Source organism: Rattus norvegicus, chromosome 20 (assembly GCF_021556685.1).
Source record: "Rattus norvegicus strain SHRSP/BbbUtx chromosome 20, alternate assembly SHRSP_T2T, whole genome shotgun sequence".
NCBI classification, from domain to species: Eukaryota; Metazoa; Chordata; class Mammalia; order Rodentia; family Muridae; genus Rattus; species Rattus norvegicus.
In genome coordinates this window covers 28,955,386-28,973,876 of record NC_141553.1, presented here as the reverse complement: position 1 = coordinate 28,973,876, position 18,491 = coordinate 28,955,386, and the positions used below count along the sequence as shown (strand labels likewise).

General features: G+C 50.7%; 2 long non-coding RNA genes across 3 annotated transcripts; one reads left to right on the top strand and one right to left on the bottom strand.

Moving 5' to 3' along the window:
- Positions 1-4,968: 4,968 nt before the first annotated feature.
- On the bottom strand, positions 4,969-11,093 carry LOC147998624 (uncharacterized). Of its 2 annotated transcripts, XR_015645827.1 has the most exons (3): positions 10,912-11,093; positions 8,287-8,368; positions 4,969-6,864 (listed from the first exon to the last, which is right to left on the bottom strand). It is a non-coding gene; the product is annotated as an uncharacterized LOC147998624 (long non-coding RNA). The 2 variants fall into 2 exon arrangements; XR_015645826.1 differs by lacking the exon at positions 10,912-11,093 and having other exon boundaries at positions 4,969-6,029; positions 8,287-8,370.
- Positions 7,769-11,347, top strand: LOC120098848 (uncharacterized). Its single transcript, XR_015645825.1, has 4 exons — positions 7,769-7,931; positions 8,607-8,650; positions 8,815-9,031; positions 9,355-11,347. It is a non-coding gene; the product is annotated as an uncharacterized LOC120098848 (long non-coding RNA).
- The last annotated feature ends 7,144 nt before the right edge of the window (positions 11,348-18,491 follow it).

Sequence of the window (18,491 nt, the reverse complement as noted above, 5' to 3'; positions counted from 1 at the left end):
CTAGGACTACACAGAGAAACTCTAACTTAAAAAACAGAACCAAAAACCCCACAAGAATCCAGAGTCTCCTGTATCCCAGACTGGCCAGAATTCACTAAGGAATCAAGGATGCCATTGAACATCTGATCCTCCTGCTTCTACAGCCTGGGTGCCGTGACTGGGTGGGCGCCACCAAACCCAGTCTATAAGGAGCCCAGGCTGTGTAGATAGCTGCTTTCTTGCTTCTTTTGCTGTGGCCTCCCATCTCCTTGGTCAGCTCATAGCTGCACCGTTCTATTCAAGCAAAGAGCGGTGTCTACAGGAGGTAGGGACCAGATGTGCTGTGAGGCCCGAGAAAAGCCTGGGCAGAGCAAGCTGCACAGCCGTGGTTGCCGAGGCAAAGCTGAGACTGGCACTGACTCAGGCTCTTCTAGCAAACAGGATGTCGGCTCCCCCAGACTGTAGTGACGTACACTAATTCCTGCACACCAAGTGGAATGATGGGAAACTGGTGGTGGGCAGATCCCGACCTAACCCCTGTTGAGGCGATTTTTCCTGGTTCCTACATAGAGGGATTCCCAAGCCTGACCGTCACGGAGTACAAATGGGGAGGCTCACATGCCACTGGTTGAGATTCAGCTGGACTGTGGCACAGGCCCGCCATCACAGAGTTTAGGAGACTCAGGCAAGAGAATCCCAAGTTCAAGGCCAGCCTGAGCAACTTATGAAACCTCTAAAACTAAAAAGTAAAAGGAAGGACCGTGAGGTGGCTCAACCAGCCAAGGTGCCTGCTGGGCAACGCAAGCTTTATGACCTGGGTTCCATGCCAGGGGCCCAGAGTGGAGGGGAGGAGGGACTCCTGAAAGTCGATTTCTGACATGCACAAGTGCACTGTGGCACGCATCCCTCCTCCCACACGGTAAATATAGAATGCAACTAACATCTTTACAAGGCTTAAATAATGTATTTAGTATTGTTTTCCTTGAGATTATTATTATTATTATTATTATTATTATTAATGTTTTGAAACTGTGTTTCTCTATGTAGTCTTGGCTGTCCTGGTTATAAGCAATGATGTATATGCATGTTTATGTGTACATATATATATATATGTGTGTGTGTGTATGATGTCTGTGTAGTATATATGTGTATATGTGTAGTGATGTATGTGTATATGTATATATATATATATGTGTGTGTGTATATGATGTCTGTGTAGTATATATGTGTATATGTGTAGTGATGTATGTGTATATGTATATATGTAATATATACATATATGATGCATATTTGCATATGTTTATGATATTTATTTTTAAGATAGGGTTTATCTGTGTAGCCATGGCTGTCCTGGAACTCACTCTTGTAGCCCAGGCTGGTCTTGAATTCACCAAGATCCCCCTGCTTCTGCCTCCCAAGTGTGCACTACCTCTGCCTGGCTTCCCTGGGATTTCTTTTGTCAGAGTTGTCATAAATTATTTTGAACCTGGCACCTGAAACAGCAGACAAAGGCGGGGCACGAGGCTCAGTTGTTAGAGTACTTGCTTAGCATATGTGAAGTCCCCTGTTCAATCCCCGACGCTGCATAAACCTGGCCTGCTGGTGCTCACCTGTAACCTCAAAGTTCTGGGCTATCCTCAGCTACACTAAAGGTGTGTGGTTAGTTTGAGCTCTTTACATCTTGGTCTGAACCAAAGTAAAAACAAGACCCAGCAATGTGCTAACAAGGACTGGGTCCTTCCGAGGCTGTGAGAGAGGCCATGTGTTTAGCCTTGGTCTGAGTTTGTTGTCGTCTGTCTCATGACTTGTCACTGTAGTGCCCGGAAGTCTGCCTACCTCTCCACAGGTGTGTCCCCCCAAGTCCCTCTTATGCACATAAGTGCATGTGAACTGCCCATATGCGGTTTGGACATTCGACTCATAATGACCTCAGTCTGAGCTGTGGCTACCCTGACAGCAAAGATGAAATGCAGCTTGTGACTTTCAGGGATTTTCTCACAGTAGTGTGTCATGACCCGCCCCTTTCCTCTCGTGCCAAGGATGAACTCAGAGCCTTGCCAATTGCAAGCAAATGCTCTACTCTTTAGTTATGTCTTCAGTCCTTGGTTTTTTGAGGCAACATTTCCCTACATAGCTCAGGCTGGCTTTGGAGACACGATCTTACTATGTAGCACAGGCTGGCCTTGAACTCATCACCCTGGTTACAGCCTCCCAAGTGCTGGAAGCACAAGTGTATGCCCTCAGGGTGTATCCTACAAACCAGACCGATTATTTATTTATTTATTTATTTATTTTTGTTTTTGTCGAGATAAGAGTTTCTCTGTGTAGCCCTGGCTGTCCTGGAACTCACTTGGTAGACCAGGCTGACCTCAAACTCAGATTCCCCTGCCTCTGCCCCCGCCAACCCTGCCATTGCTGGGATTAAAAGACATGCAATAGCGCTGCCCGGCCACTTATTTATTTATTTTAATTTTAAACCAATGAGTTATATTGTTGGGATCTTTCAATCTTGTGGTGAGCATTGACGCTCTTGAGCCGGCAGCTAAGGTAGGAGTGGAAGAAAACCGACAATTGCAGGGCTGAGGGGCTGAGGCAGATACTGCTGCCTAATGACTGTCTGCTCCAAATCTAATGACTGTTTTCCTTCCTCTGCGTCCCTTCATCCATAAGCTTTTCCTTGTTTAACTCATTTATCTGTTTATTATTATCGATTATTACTGCGGTGCTGGGGGAGCAACCACACACACATACATGCACACACACACACACACACACACACACACACACACACAGGTACGCATGCACGCACACAAGCACGCACATCACGTGAGCTAGGCCAGTGCTGTCCCACACAACTTAATTCCCATGTCCTTTTTTTCTGAGTTAAATCCCAGGACAAGGCTTTTATTTTTTCCTGTCTTGGGGTGGGGTGCTTCTGGGGCTTCTCTTGTGACAATGTCTTTTTTTTTTTTTTCCTAGACTACTGTGCAGGGAAACTTGTTAAGACTAGCTTAGGACCTCCTAGACTTGCCTGAGACCTACCTCCCTGCAGCTACCAGCAGAAGCGGGGGGGGGGGCGTGGGGGGGGCTTAGGGGGTAGGGAGTGGGGGAAGAGTGGCGGGGGACATGGGGAGGTGGTGGTGAGGTGGTAGTGGGTAAGGGAGGGAGCATTGCTCTCGACTGAGAACCGCCCTCTTCAAAGCTGGTCCTACCCCACCCTGGTGTGGCTGTCTGCTGCCATCGTCATGGACCGTTTCTGGGGAGTCCCAGACTGCAACTACTGCCCCAAGACTGTTTCATCTGCAGAAAACAACAAGTCCAGGAAAGGGCAGGAGGAATGCGCGGGGGTGCACTAATATGAGTTAAGGGGCGGCAGGAGTAGGGGCAAGAGGTGCAGCGGCGCTCTTTTCCTCCCTCCTCTGCAAGGCCGGGGCTCAGCCTGAAGTCTTAGTTTTTAAAAACCAGATCCTAACACAAACAAGAGCATTAACTAGTAAGAGGGGAGAAATATCTGCAGCCAGTGACCCAGACTGCTTCCCGCCCCCAGCCCCGGGCTTGCTCCGGGTCGCCAGCAAGTTTCAGCCAGTGTATTTCTGGTTGGGATGGAAGCCAGGGGTCAGATAAAGTCCCAACGTTTTTTACAGCACTGTTGACATTTTGCCCAGTGCCTCTGCTGGTGACAGCTGCCAGGGTAGTATGTTGGGAAAGACTGTCTAGAAGTTGATCTAGCTGGGTTAGAGGGAGCCAGAGAACTCAGTACTGTAAAACCCCACAGTACTGTGTGGGGGCCCCACAACATCTAGACACCATTATGCTAATTCCCCAGAATCTCTAGGGTCAAGGTCCGGCCGTATCCCCGCCCTGTTTTCTTCAAGACAACTAACCTTAAGGCTCCATCAGAGCTGCAGGAAGAGGGTTTATTATCTCAGCCAAGGGGATAGTAGCCAGAACATGCAGATGACAGACACCGTGTGACAGAGGACTCTAATCTCTTCCTATGCAGTCTCCTTTAGGCACAGAGGGGTAGGGTCACATGAAACCACTGGTAACTCAACTGCATGACTTTAGAACAGAGAGCAACCCATGCCTTCCCAGAGAGAGAGAGAGAGACCAGGGTGAGGTGAGAGGCTGTGCACAGTAGGCTGAGCAATAAGAACGAACAATGACGCTTGCTGCTTGCCGTGTCTGCTAACTTTGCTCCCTGTTTGTTTTGAAACAGAGTGTCAAGTCACCCTAGCTGGCTTCTGAACTGTGTAGCCAGGGATGCCTTTGAACTTCTGGTCCTTCTCCATCTGACCCCCAAGTGTTAGGATCAGGGCACGCCCCACCACACCCAGTTTATTCAGTGCTAGGGGTCAGACCCAGGGCTTTGTGCACACTCACTGAGCACTCTACCAATGCTCAATGCTAACCAAACGGCAACAGCCCAAAGGTTTGCACTCCCCTGCCTCTGGACCAGCAGCAAGCATTGCACCCAAGGGGACAGAAGCCCAGACAGCTGACCCCGAGCCCTGGCAGCCTTTCTTTCCTGGCCGAGTTGGTCTAAGCCAGTTGTTCCAGGTCTCATGGGAGCCATGTGGGACAGACAACGGGTTAATGTGCAAGCTGGTAGCACCTGCCATGTTGTATGAGCCCAGGTGTGAGCTGGCTGGACCCACCCTTGTACAGGCCAGGTTCTGCCACCCAGGAGGTCAGGTCTCTCACCACAGGTGACGATGGCTGCCAGGTGGGTGTCAGCCTGACACTTCATTGTTAGCCATGTGCGTTTGTCCGCACTGGGTATGGTATCACAGTCACTATGCGCAGAAGCAGCTCCTGAGTCAGAGGAGACTCACGATGGGACAGTCCTTAAGGGAAGTTTCCTGAACACATCTCCACTGTCCTCTTGGAACCACCAGGTTTGCTGTTTGTTGCTGAAATTCCTTCCCAGAGGGAGACAGGCAACATCTACCCCTCCCCCTAAGATCCCAAGACAAACCGAGACATAAATCCACTAAACTCACTTTGAGTTTATTTGGCTTCCTTACCCAGCGCAGGTGAGGGGGTGCTTCTCCCATAAGGCCACACCCAGAAAGCCTTACCCATAGCACCTGAGGGATTCCTATGCCCACCCCATCCCAAGTCTTCCTCTAACTCCTCCCCAAAGTAAGTACAATGAAGACAGAATTGCAAACAAAAGGGGTGGACAGCACGGAGACTCAAGTGAGGGTCCATTGATCCTGTCCATTCTTCTCTGTCAACTGTGTAGACCTTTGGCAAGCCGGCTGGGATAATCTTTTACAAGGTGGTGTAGCAGAATGCCCCAAGATGGTGGTTGCTTGGTTTGGAGGACAGTCAGTCATTTATGACACTGTCTTATCTCTATTCCCTTGTTTTATCTGTAGTTCATCCACACTGGTCTTGAACTCATGGTGATTTTCCAGCCTTACCTCTGAGGTGCTAAGATTATAGCCTTGCCCAGCTATACCAGGCTTTCTTCTTTTGGTACTAGGGTTGGCATCACCATCTGGGGCATGGTGGGTAAATGTTCTACTGGAGTGGAGTGGTTAGGTTAACGTGTAGTCTTATTTTAAATCACGTTACCTAGAGTCTACTTTTACTATTCATTGTCTGTCACAAGAAGGTGGACACTCTGACCCCTGAGCTAGGGCCTTTGACTTGTTTCCATAACAAGCCCTTTGACTTATGTTTAAGATCCATGCAAGCTAGACATGGTGGCACACATCTGTGCAATCCTAGCACTTGGGAGGCAGAGACAAGAGAAGCAGGAGAGGCTCTGCTATGCAGCTACCTAGCTCTGACTATGTAATAAATTCTAGGACAGCCTGGGCTACATGAGACCTTGTCAGGAAAAGGAAAAGCACAGAGTTGGGAAGGTGTTCAGTTGGTAAAATGTGTGTAAGGACCAGAGCTGAATGGAAGAACTCAGGAAAAGCCAGGTGCAGTGTGTCCGTAACCCGCTGGAGAGGTAGGGACAGCTGGGTCCCAGGAACTCCCTGGCTAGCCAAGCCAGACTAATTGCTGTGCCTCAGGTCCTAGTGAGAGACCTCCTGTCAAGAAAGAAGGTGAGGAGTAAATGAGGACACTGTCAACCTCTGGCTGTGACACACACAGACACACAGACATAGACACACACACAGACACGCACACATAGACCAACAAAGAGACACACACAATTACACATACACACACACACATAGACAGACATAGAAAGACAGACAGACAGACATACACACACTTACACATAGACACACATACATAGACCAACAAAGACACACACAATTACACATAGACACACACATAGACAGACACACACATACATAGACACACACACTTACACATAGATACACACAGAGACAGACACACACAGAGATACACAGACATACACAGAGAAACACACACACACATACATACACATAGACAGACACACATACAGACATACACATACACACATGCACACATGCACAGAGACACAAACATACACAGAGACACAGAGACACAGAGAGACAGACAGACACACACAGACACACAGAGATATACAGGCACACACACTTACATATAGATACACACAGAGACAGACACACACAGAGAGACACAAACACACACACACAAGAATGCGCTCCTCCCCGTATGCATACATGAACACACACATATGCACACACAAATACAGAGAAAGTGTTTTTTGTTTTTTGTTTTTGTTTTTAGAGATACATTCAATACTCCCTGATTGCTTGCTTGGCAGCTTATTTGCAGTGCGTGCCAGCCACATAGAGTTGTCATTTATGACAGTCCATGCTGGTGGCCAGCTGGGACTGATTTGCATCAGTCAGTAACATATCCCTTCTTTCCAAGGAGTTCAGTGAGCTCTTACTATATCCCAGACACCTGGGGGAGGGAAGAAAAACACTTGGTGTCTCCTTTCTTGACTTTCCTGTGCAGAGACAGAGGTTCTGGAGGAAAAGAGCAGAATACTTCGAGCAGGAACTAGGACCCCTGCAGGAATCAGTTTTGTGCAAAGTCTTTCTCTGCCATGGTGACATTAAAAAGGCCATCTCTGTGAGGAGCCAATTGCTTGAGGCACAGAAAAACATTCTGTGCAAAGGGAAAGGCAGCATTCCAGCACGCATAAGGAAGTGTCAGACTTAGTACCGCAGGAGTGTGGGCCATGGAGAGGCTGGAAGGGAGGGGGTCAACACCCAGCCAAGACTTTGGACTGGATTCTATTGGTGACCAGGACATATTCCTGTCACACGGTTTGGTTTTAAATCATAGCCCTAGGCTGAGGGCATAGATTAGAGCCGAGCCTGTATGAAGTCCTGGATTCAGTCCCCAGCATTGGGGGCGGGGGTGTCCAAATGCCCCAAATGGAACCACAAAGCTTGCCCCGTGCCTCTGAGCTGTCCTACTGTGAGCTTACAAAATGCCACCCAGAGAGATCAAGAGATTTGCCCAAGTGAAACAGCAAACCCACAGCAAAGGTCCCAAATCAAATGTCAGACTTTGAGCCCTAAACCTAGCCACCTGCTCCCCTCTGGAGAAGTCTGAGAACACCCATTCGAACAAGAATTTGTGAAGCTTCTCAACTCGCTTCCCCTCCCCACATGCCTGGCCCTGAGAGGCAGCAAGACGTGACAGGAGGGTGCAGACAGTCGTGAGGTGCCCCATTTCCAACTTTAGAGATCCCCGCAGGAGCCAGGTCCCTTTGCACCGCCCCCTTCTCCCCCCAGTTGCTGAAGAACACAAAGGGCGGTTGTTTCCTGCCTGGCCGCCGGCTTACTCCACTTCCCTCATTTGTCTGCTCGGCGGAGCAAAGGGCAGCAGCCCTCAGAGGCGTCTGGGAGAAGGCGCTGGCCGCCTGGTTAATGGGCCGCCTGGGACTCAGGCTGAGAAGGAGGATGGGGGACCCAGGTCCCGGGACAACAACGGCGGCCACGCCCCAAGCTGTGTGCAACGTGAGGAAGGCTTAGGAGATGATGGGGCAATCCCAGGCAAACGTGCTGACCGGCCAGTCTGCGGGCTTCTGGGCGGGGGTGTGAGGATAGGACTGGGTGCAGGGATGGGGGTAGGTGCAGTGGTTGGCCCTCCTCAACCCTGCGTTTCCAGGGTCAGCTGGGGGAATACCCAGGACCTTGAGCACATGGGGTGGGGTTGCGGGGTACATAAGCACACATGCCTGAAGCCCCTTCCCCCTCCTTGCAGTTCAGCGCTTCTGACATTCCCCAGGCAACAGTTGTTCTGTTCCGCTCCTGTCCCTCCACCCCCGCAAGCACTGACACACCCGGACTCCGTCCCAACCCTCAGACACACCTGGGCAGCCACACGTGGGCGTGCACGCGCTAGGGCACTTGTTTGTTCTAAGCCCCTTCTTGACTTCCGTGGTGTCTCAGGCCTGTTGGAACAAGGACTATGCTGTGTGTCCTTACATAAGTTGGTTAACCTCTCTGGGCCTCAGACAACTAAATCTGCTGAGTAGGGATGATGGGAGTATTTTTGGGTTGTTGTAGGGATTTAAATAAGACCATGATAGAGAGATTGCTCAGCAGCTAAGATCACTGGATGATCTTCCAGAGGACCCCAGTTCAATTCCCAGCACCCATACGATTACTCATTAGGGTATGTAATTCTAGGTCCAGGGGATCTGACACCTTCGTTTAGCCTCTGCGGACACCAGGTATGTACGTTGTGCACAGACAAAATACACATACATAAATCAAATTTTAAAAAAAGAGTGGCTAAAACGTTAAGCTCCATTAGTCCCCCAATTCGTAACGGGATAGCATCCGTGAAAATGGCAAGGCTGGCCTTCCCATTTTCCCTCTTTGGATTTGTACTTAGGTTTTCTGAACCCAAACAAGGCCACACTCGCTCCTAGGGATGGGCAAGGGAGAACAGTCTTACTGTAGAAATGAATGAGGAATTGCACAGGAAGAGGCATCTGGAAGGATCCAGACTGAACCGGGCCTTGAGGGGAGAGAGCAAGAAAGAAGAGGAGAGAGGCCAAGGAAACCAAGAGAGGAGCCGAGGAAAAAGAGGCCAAGAGAGGACCAAAAGAGTGCGTGGCCCAAGTCTGTTCTATGCGAACACGAAGCTGGGGGGAAGGGAAGCCAAGCTCCGTCCTGAGCTGGAGGGGGTTCGGGTAGGGGGCGGGGCGAGAAGTGTGGGAGGAGCCACGGGTTCTAAGTGACACTTGTCTGAGTTTCTTTGGGATCTGACATTTTCTGCATTAGAAACAACATCTGTAAATCCAGAACTAACTGCCTGCCTGTCTCCTTCCTTCCTTCCTTCCTTCTTTCCTTCCTTCCTTCCTTCCTTCCTTCCTTCCTTCCTCCCTCCCTTCCTTCCTTCCTTCCTTCCTTCCTTCTTCCTTTCATACAGATCTCTGGGAGGCAGAGACCTGAAGACCGTTCACTGAAGCTCATTGAAGACTGGCAGCCTAGGATCATCCTCCAGCACCCGTGGCTGTACCTGTGACCTGCCCGCCAGGGCGGCTGCCAGCTCTGGCCCCTGGTTCATTGCTGGAAGCCCCTTCCTGCCGTCTCTGCATTCATGCAACAGGGACAGGAAGCCTGCTCTCTCTGGTCTCCTGGGACTGTTGGGAGATGAGTCAGATAACGGGTGGGGAAAGCCAGAGCAGCTGAAAGAGGCTCTTACCAGAGCCGACTGATGCAAGGTTTGGGTTTTTCCATAGAACCTAGTGCTTGCAAACAGGGATGGTTCCCAGAAGACGCCACAATCCCTATTCCCAACAGACTTCCCCGGCAAGGACTATGATGCTAGGACTCAGTCCAGGCTGCTACCCCTAGCTCTGTGACCGGAAGTATGCCCGTGACCGCTTAGTTCTGCCGGTCTCCGATATCTATCGGGATGAGACCTGGCTTCCCAGGCTGAGATGTAGTCTGAAGGAAAGGGGAAATGGGTCTTTGTCCTCTGTGCTTCCTAGCGGGGTTCCTGAGGACTCAGGACTGTGAAGGAGGGAGGCAGGATAGGACAGAAAGAAGGCAGCCTCCCAATCAGTGGGGCCATTCCCACAGTCCTCAGACATTGATGCCCGTGGGACAAATGCAGAGTCAGAGATTAGTGTCTCCCAGACACTTGGACATGACTGACCCCTTCCTGGATCTTGTAATGCACAAGGAGCTGCCCCTCAGCTGTGATCCAAGTCTGGTAACAGTTTATGTCTCAGGCCTCTGTGCCACGTGTAGGGTGGAGACAGCAGGGCCTATTCAGAAGGCAGAAGTGTGTGTGTGTGTGTGTGTGTGTGTGTGTGTGTGAGAGAGAGAGAGAGAGAGAGAGAGAGAGAGAGAGACAGATAGACAGAGAGAGAGAGACAGAGAGACAGAGAGGCAGAGAGAGAGAGAGAGAGAGAGAGAGAGAGAGAGAGAGAGAGAGAGAGAGAGAGTGTGTGTGTGTCCTGGAATCCCAGTGCTCAGGAAAGCTGAGTCAGGAAGATCATAAGTTCAAGGCCAGCCTGAGCTACACAGCCATTGCTATGTAGCTCACATAGCACCCCTTACTCTGTCCCCATCACAGGGAGAGGCAGGCTCCTTTCAAAGGTACCGGAGGTATCAATGAGCCATGATATCTTCAGGAGTGTATATCTTCTGCCAAGGTTTCAGCTTCATCACGAATTTTTCTGGAAAGAGCTGCTCAAAGGAGCATTTGGAAAGTCAGTATATGTGACCTGCACACTTCCCGTGCTGCTGTGGATGGCCAGATGGAGGCAGGGAGAGAGACGAAACATGTCTCAGGCCACACAGACAGGATTTGAATCCAGATCCCCTGAGTCAGATGGCCTACCCGACAGGGTCCCAATCCTTTCCTCCTCTCCTGTTCAGATGGTCTTAAGCGGAACTTCCTTGGCTACCAGAGTGTGCCTCAAGCACGGGGAGTCTACAGCAGGTCTCTGTCCTGACAAGGGAAAGGGAGGCCCACCTAGAGGGAATGAATGGGTTTTCCTAGGAGGGAAAAAGACTTAAGCCGCTGAGAAGCAGGAGGTCTGTGTGTCCGTGGGGGTGGTTGGGAGGGGGAGAGGTACAGCGAGGAGCTGTGGTAGGGGAGGGAGTCCATCTCTGCCAGCCTCAGCGGGGCGGAGCCTGCCAAAGCCCAAGGCATCCTCCACATTGTTGATATTCTAAGCTCCATCCCCACAGTTACCTGGGAACAGCCAGGAATGCTCCGCCCCACAGTTGCCTGGCAACAGCCAGCTGTGCCTGACAGTATAAAAGGGGCTGCTCGCCCTCTCATACCTTCTCTTACTTCTCTTTGTTCTTCGCTGCTTTTGCCCCTTTCCCCGTCCCCACCACCTGCCCATGGCCGGCCGCCTTTCCGCTCTTCTACTCTTCTCTCATTAAACCTCTCCTCGTGGAACCATGGTATCTGGATGTGTTCTGTCTGGGAACAGGCCGAGATTCGAAACCCTAACATGGGTGCCGAAATCCGAGATCGAACCAGGAACCCTAAGAGACCTCCTGCCTGCTTCAAACTCCTCTCTTCTCCACACTGTGCCTTACTTAGTCTTTCTAAAGGCCTCATACTCAGCCCATGTTGAGCCGGAAGGGCAGGGGTCTGGGTGGGGGGGTCACAGCTGGTGTTGGTCCCAGCAGAAGCTGGATCCTTGCCCAGACAGCTCTTTGGCCATCTTCCTTAGTCTGGGGCTATTTTTAGATGTCTCTCACCCCTCCCTTCTTGCCTTTGCCAACTGAGGGAGGAAATGACTCACCTCAAACCCAGACAGGTAGCTGCAACCCTGATGGGCCCCCAGCGGTCGGTCGCAGCTGCTTCAACCCTAGGGTGGCTCTGCTCGCCCTCTGAAAGCAAAGAAGGATTAGGATGGAGGTCCAGGGCCCAAGCAGGATTAAGCCAGTGAAAGGCAGGGTGGGCCTGTCAGCAGGGCTGTGTGGAAGGATTTCAGAATGGGACAGGGAAGAGCAAGACCCGGTGACAAGCTTTGTATGAGGGTAGCCTGGTCCCGGGTGGCTGCTTCCTGGTGCCTCAGGGCTGTGCTATGAACTGGGGAGATGGGTACCTAGGACTGAGCGCCTTTCTTTGGACCCCAAAACTCCTGACCCAGAGGTCTGTCCTCCTGAATCCCTCTGTTGGGGACTTGTGGCAGGGGACTTTTATGAGGAGAACCCACTTCCCTGCCTTTGTCACCCACAGAGTGACAAAGCTCTTTTCCTTAGGCTAGAGCTGGGTGACCGGGGCAGCAGCTCTGACACATCTGAGCCAGGTGACCCTGGCAACTCCCATCCCAGGACCTGTTTCCTCACTGGTAACAGGTGACGTCAGGTCTTTGCTGTTTATTTTGAAGCCTGAGTTTCACTGTGTACCTGTGGCTGCCCTGAAGCTCCTCCCCCTCAACCCTGCTCCCCCTCCCCCCGTGTTTTGTGTGAGTTAGGGGGTGGGAAGCAGGTAGATTAGAGACAGTTTTTCTGTCTAACCCTGGCTGTACTGAATTTGCTTTGTAGTCCAAGCTGGCCTCACCTTGAACTCACAGAGATCATCTGCCTCCCAAGTGCTGGAATCAAGGCATGCTACCACCTGGCCTTGAAACTTCAGGCCAGGCTGCCTGTCTTAGGTAAGGTTTTACTGTGTGAACAGACACCATGACCAAGGCAAGTCTTATAAGGACAACATTTAACTGGGGCTGGCTTACAGAGGTTCAGTCCATTATCATCAAGGTGAGAGCATGGCAGCGTCCAGGCAGGCATGGTGCAGGAGGAGCTGAGAGTTCTACATCTTCTCTGATGGCTGCTAGTGGAAGATTGGCTTCAGGGCAGCTAGGAGAAGGGTCTTAAAGTTCACACCCACAGTGACACACTACTCTGAGAAGGCCACACCCACTCTAACAAGGCCACACCTCCTAATAGTGCCAAATCACACCGGCCTTGAATTTGTATCAATTCTCTCTCTCTCTTTTTTTTTTTTTTTGGTTCTTTTTTTCGGAGCTGGGGACCGAACCCAGGGCCTTGCGCTTCCTAGGCAAGCGCTCTACCACTGAGCTAAATCCCCAACCCCTCAATTCTCTTTCATAAGCGTGTGTCACCATATCTGAAAGTCCCTTTATTATTATCATTATTATTATTTTATTATTATTTATTATTTTATTTTTATTTACCTTGATGGGGCTGGAGAGATGGCTCAGTGGTCAAGTGTCCTCTTGCAGAGGACCCCAGTTTGTTTCCCATGGCAGGTGGCTCACAACCACCTGTAACACCAGCTTCAGGGGACTGACATCTCTGGTCCCACAAGCACAATACCCACACACAGGCATACATGATTACACATAACATTTAAAAAAAACTTTTTTGGGGGTGTAGGACACAGAGTTTCACTAAATATCTCTGGCTGGCTTGGAATTTGCTATGTAGACCAGGCTAGCCTCAAACTCATAGACCTCTGCCTGCCTCTACCTCCCAAGTAGATTAAAGATATGTGCCACTAAGTCTGTGTTAAAAATGTTAATTTTTAATTTGAGATGTAAACAAATGGAATGATTAATAAAAATGTTAATTTTTAAAAAATATTATTTTTGATTTGTTTCTTGAGACAGGTTTCTTTGTGTAACCGTGGCTGTCCTAGAACTCATTCTGTAGACCAGGCCAGCCTTGAACTCATAGAGATCTGCCTGCTTCTGCCTCTTGAGTGCTGGGATTAAAGGTATGAGCCACCATCACAAAGCTTAAACCTTATTTTTAAGAAAAGTTACTTATGTGTGAGTGTTTGCCTGCATATTTATGTGTATGTGTACCTAGTGTCTTAGGAGATCAGAAGAGGATGTCAGATGCCCGAAACAGGAAATACAGATGATTAAGGGGGCTGGGAATTGAACCTAGGTCCTCTGCAAGAGCAGTAGGTTCTTGTAACCTATGCTCATCTCTCCAGCTACATCTATGTGTATGTTACTGTGTGCAAGTGGGTATGTGTGTGTTTGTGTGTGTGATTGCGTATGTGTGTTTGTGTTTGTGTGTGAGTGGGTATGTGTATGTTTGTGTGTGTGATTGTGTATGTGTGTGTTTGTGTGTGTGTGTGAGTGGGTATGTGTATGTTTGTGTGTGTGATTGTGTATGTGTGTGTTTGTGTCTGTGTGTGAGTGGGTATGTCTGGTGTGTGTGTGTGTGTGTGTGTGTGAGTGGGTATGTCTGGTGTGTGTGTGTGTGTGTGCGTGTGTGTGCGTGTGTGCGCGTGTGCGTGCCTTGAGGTACCGTGGAGGTCGGAAGACATCTTACTGTAGTCACTTGCCCTTTCCCATGTGGGGAGATGGGATTCAGGGTGTGGGAACTGGGAACAAGCACTTTTACCAATGGAAGCCTCTCATAAGCCCCAAGGTTCTGGCTTTTGAGTATTTTAAGTCAGACAGGGTGAAATGCACCCCACACCAGTGATCCCAGCGCCGGTGATCCCAGCACTTCATCCTAGAGGTGAAGGAGGAAGATCAGAACCACAGTGTCAGACAGTGTAGGACAGTGGGATGACTCAGAAGGTGACGACCTGGCTTTGACCTCTAGGATCCACATAGTAGGAGAGAAATGACTCCCATTGGTTGTCCTCTGACCTCCACTTGCACACACACATGAAATAAAAAACAAAAATCATTAATTAAAAATCAGTAATTTTAAAAATCGCATGAGGGCTGGAGAGATGGCTCAGTGGTTAAGAGAACTGACTGCTCTTCCAGAGGTCCTGAGTTCAATTCCCAGCAACCACATGGTGGCTCACAACCATCTGTAACAGGGATCCGATGCCCTCTTCTGGTGTGTCTGAAAACAGCTACAGTGTATTTTTTTTTTTTTGGTTCTTTTTTTTTTTTTTTTTTTTCCGGAGCTGGGGACCGAACCCAGGGCCTTGCGCTTCCTAGGTAAGCGCTCTACCACTGAGCTAAATCCCCAGCCCCGCTACAGTGTATTCATATACATAAAATAAATAAAATCTTTAAAGAAAAAAAAAAGAGTCTGACATCTTCCAGAGTCACATCTGGCAGCTCAAGAGAAGGGCTCCAGGGTTCTGCCCCGGGTGCCGAGCTGAGAAGAGCTTGTCCCCAGTACTCTTCTGGAGGGATAGTCTGGGGCACACGTGGCCCAGCTCAGGTTTTCCTGGTTTGTCCCTAGGATGAAGGCGTCTGCAGGTACAGGAAGGGAGGGAGGGGGTTAGAGGGAGGGGAAAAAAGGGAGGGAGGGAGGGAAGCTGATGGGAGTCTTTGGTCAGTCTGGGGCAAGCCAAGGCAGCAGGACTGGAGCAGTAGAGGAAGCCTGGTCAGACCCAGTATAACCCAGTGCACAGGTCACCCAGGGTCCCAGAGGCCTGGGCACATGCACTAACATCAGCAGCTCCCTGGAGGGACATCTGGTCTTCAAGATAGCCGCCTGGTTCTCACAACACAGAATGAGTAGCTTTAAGAGGCCAGGGGGTCCCCTCTGCTCCCCTATTTCTCCCATCCTAACCCTGCACCTCTCTCTCGCTGTCCCAGACGGTCCCATGCGGCCTAGCTGGAAACAGAGCCAAGTCAACAACAGTTCCTCGAACTGTGCTGCAGCTTAGGCTGCCGCAGCCCAGGCCCCCAGGTTCTGGTGCTATTAATATTGGCAGATGTAGGTTGGGCTATGTGATCTTGTGGGCTGTGATCCTACCAGGCTTGTTAGTGAGGGCAGAGCTCAGGGTCCTGAAGACCCCTGGGCTTTGGGATCCTGGACTGCGGGCTGAGGGCCTGAATCAGGCTAGTTGCCTAGGAACTTGAACACCTGCAAACTTGGTGGCTGAGAGACGCTGGTGGCCGAGATGATAAATGGGGAGGAGAATGGTGGTAATTATGAATTTTATGAAAACTACCAGTGTTTTCTGTTCCTGCTGGGACTGAACCTTGCCATCCATGTGGACTTTTACACATTGCTTCAGGTCCCAAAAGGAACCCGGCAGGGATAGGCCTGTAGCCTTCCAGGAGGGTCCTGTGCCTTGGAGGCTGACTCTCTTACAGAACACATCTGTTACCCAGGTGGCTCTTGCCCGGCTGGCGGTAGCTCTCTGTTGTACCTAGGGACAGTTTGGGGTCCAGAATGTCAGTGTTAGAACACAGGGCCATAGCTGGTCGCCAGTAGGTGATGCCAGAGGTAAGCAGGAGGCTAGTGGCCAGGATAGCACTGGGGAAGCCAAGACCAGAACTGTTTCTGATTCCAGACATGGGTGGTGTCCCCTGGCATAGGCTGAGTGCAGGAGACAGTGGCTGCTCTTTGGCCATTCTCAAACTGGCTCCCAGTCCGGAGTTCTCCTAAGGAGAGGAATTTGGGGACATTTTCGGTAGGATTCTGTTTCCCTCAGGTGGGGCAAAGGAAAGACTCCTCTGCTGGTTGTGGGCCCTTTGCCTTAGACACACCTTGGTCTGAATTTGTGGCTACAAAGTGGCCCACAGGTGCTCTGACAAAGGAGATGATGATGAGGCAGACAGTTTCTGTCCTCCAGCCCCCCTCCCTTCCTCAGCCTTCTTCCTGGGACCCCCCCACGGTGGAGTCACACAGTCGAGGGGTGTAGTAACAGCAAGGGTGACACACAATGCAAGCACCTGCCAAGCCAGAGGAGGCAGACACTGCTGGGCAATTCTGCAGACACCTCTGGAGTGAAGCTCCAGCTGACGGCTGGGGGGATGGGCGCTGAAGGCTGGAGAGAAAATAATCTGCGTCTGTCTCAGCATGGGACATTCAACACTGCAGGTGAGGGAGGGGCAGCCCCACGCTGCAAAGAGCAGGAAGTGGGCCAGAGGCAGAGCTGGCATCGAGGCTTCAGTGTGCATGCCAGAGCACACTGGCCATGTGGAGCCAGGGCAGTATCACTAGGAGTGACAGTCAGGGCAATGTGGGTGATGTCACTCTGGAGGAAGGCCTGGCTGATACGCTCAGCATCCCATAGGTTCAGCTTCCTGGCTCTTGTCTTTTCTTATCCATGCCTAACAGAAAGATGCACAACTAGATAAGATGCTGGAGTTGCCAACCTGAGTCCCCAAAAGCCCCAAGCTTGACCCTCACCCTTTTTGGGGGCCAACTGCACTTGGGCATCTCCCCCAAGGAAAGCCCACCCAGTGTCTGACTACTATAGCCAGCCCTAACCTTCCTAGGGACTTCATTTGGACCAACTCGGAAGGTCTGGGTGGGCAAGGTGTGGCACCAGAGAGTCCCTTCCATAAATAAAGCCTTACTTTTGGGCCTGTGGCAGGGTGACCTGGCTAAGCCCACACAGCTGCCTGCCACCCCTGACTGGCCTGTGTACTGGGCCTTTATTTCCTGGCTATGGAGGTGGCAGTAGGCTTGAGCCCTGGAGTTTGGGGAAATGGTCTCCCAGTACAGTTTTGCCTTACAGAATCACTCCCAGGCCTGGCCAGGAAGGGCACCGAGGGTGGCTGAGATGTTCCTACAGGGCAGGTAGGAGCAGGTATGCACAGGGGGTTTTATTAGTGAAATTTTTCTCTGCGAGAGACTACTGTGAATGGCCAGTGTGATAACTAGACAGGGGACTGGCCTACATGCTGTCCCCTGGTTGTGCTTTTGTTCTCTTTTCACCTTCAGGCCTTCTGTCACACTGCTCCCTCTGGCTGCAACTTCCCCACCAGAGAGTGCCAACCGTCTTATCCCAGAGACCCCAGTCAGAGGGCCTGTACCCCATCGAGACACACTCCCCCCTCCTCCACTTCCTCAAGAGCACTGCTCCTCTGTCACCACTGTGGTTTCAGGGTCTAGAATAGGACTTGACATCAGTGTCAGGTAATCTTTGTTGACAGGACAAACAAGGCCTGCATGGAGCTTGCTGTGACCAGACACCGTGTGAAGTGCTTCCTGGGAGCCAACCCCTGCACAAAGTGTCGAATAAGCCCAGTTGTCTGGACCCCGCTCATTGTGTAGACGAAGACAGCAAGGCACAGAGAGATTAAGTAATATGCATAAGGTTACCCAGCCACTACATATGAAGGCAGACTGAGTGGGAGGCAGCTGGAGTCCACGGGGACACTAATAACTTTTTTTAATGCTGTTTCTGGGACTGATTCCAACGGAGGGACGTGGTCCTGAACAGCAGGTGGACACCCATATTATTTTGAGGCGAGACACCAGTTTTGACTGTTTATCCCTGCTGATACCCATTTTCCAAGTGTGGCTTTTCGCCTTATGTCCTGAACTTAGGTGCCAGTGCCACTGCACTTGGAAGACTGGGTGTGGACTGAAGTAGTGGTTCATGCCTAATCCTAGGACTCCAGAGGTACAGGCAGGAGGATCAGGAGAGTTCAAGGCCAGCCTTTGGTTCATAAGCAAGTTTGAGACCAGCCTGGCCTATGTGAAACCCTGTCTCAAAAAGAAAGAAGTCAAAAATCCTTAAAATGACCAAGATACCAGATACATGGTTTCTACCTGTAATTTCTGCCACCTGGGAGGCAGAGACAGGAGGCTCACTACTGTAAATTGAAAGCTAGCCTGATCTACATGAGTTCCAGGCCAGCCAAGGCTATATAAAGTGAGGCTATCTCACAGACCCCAACC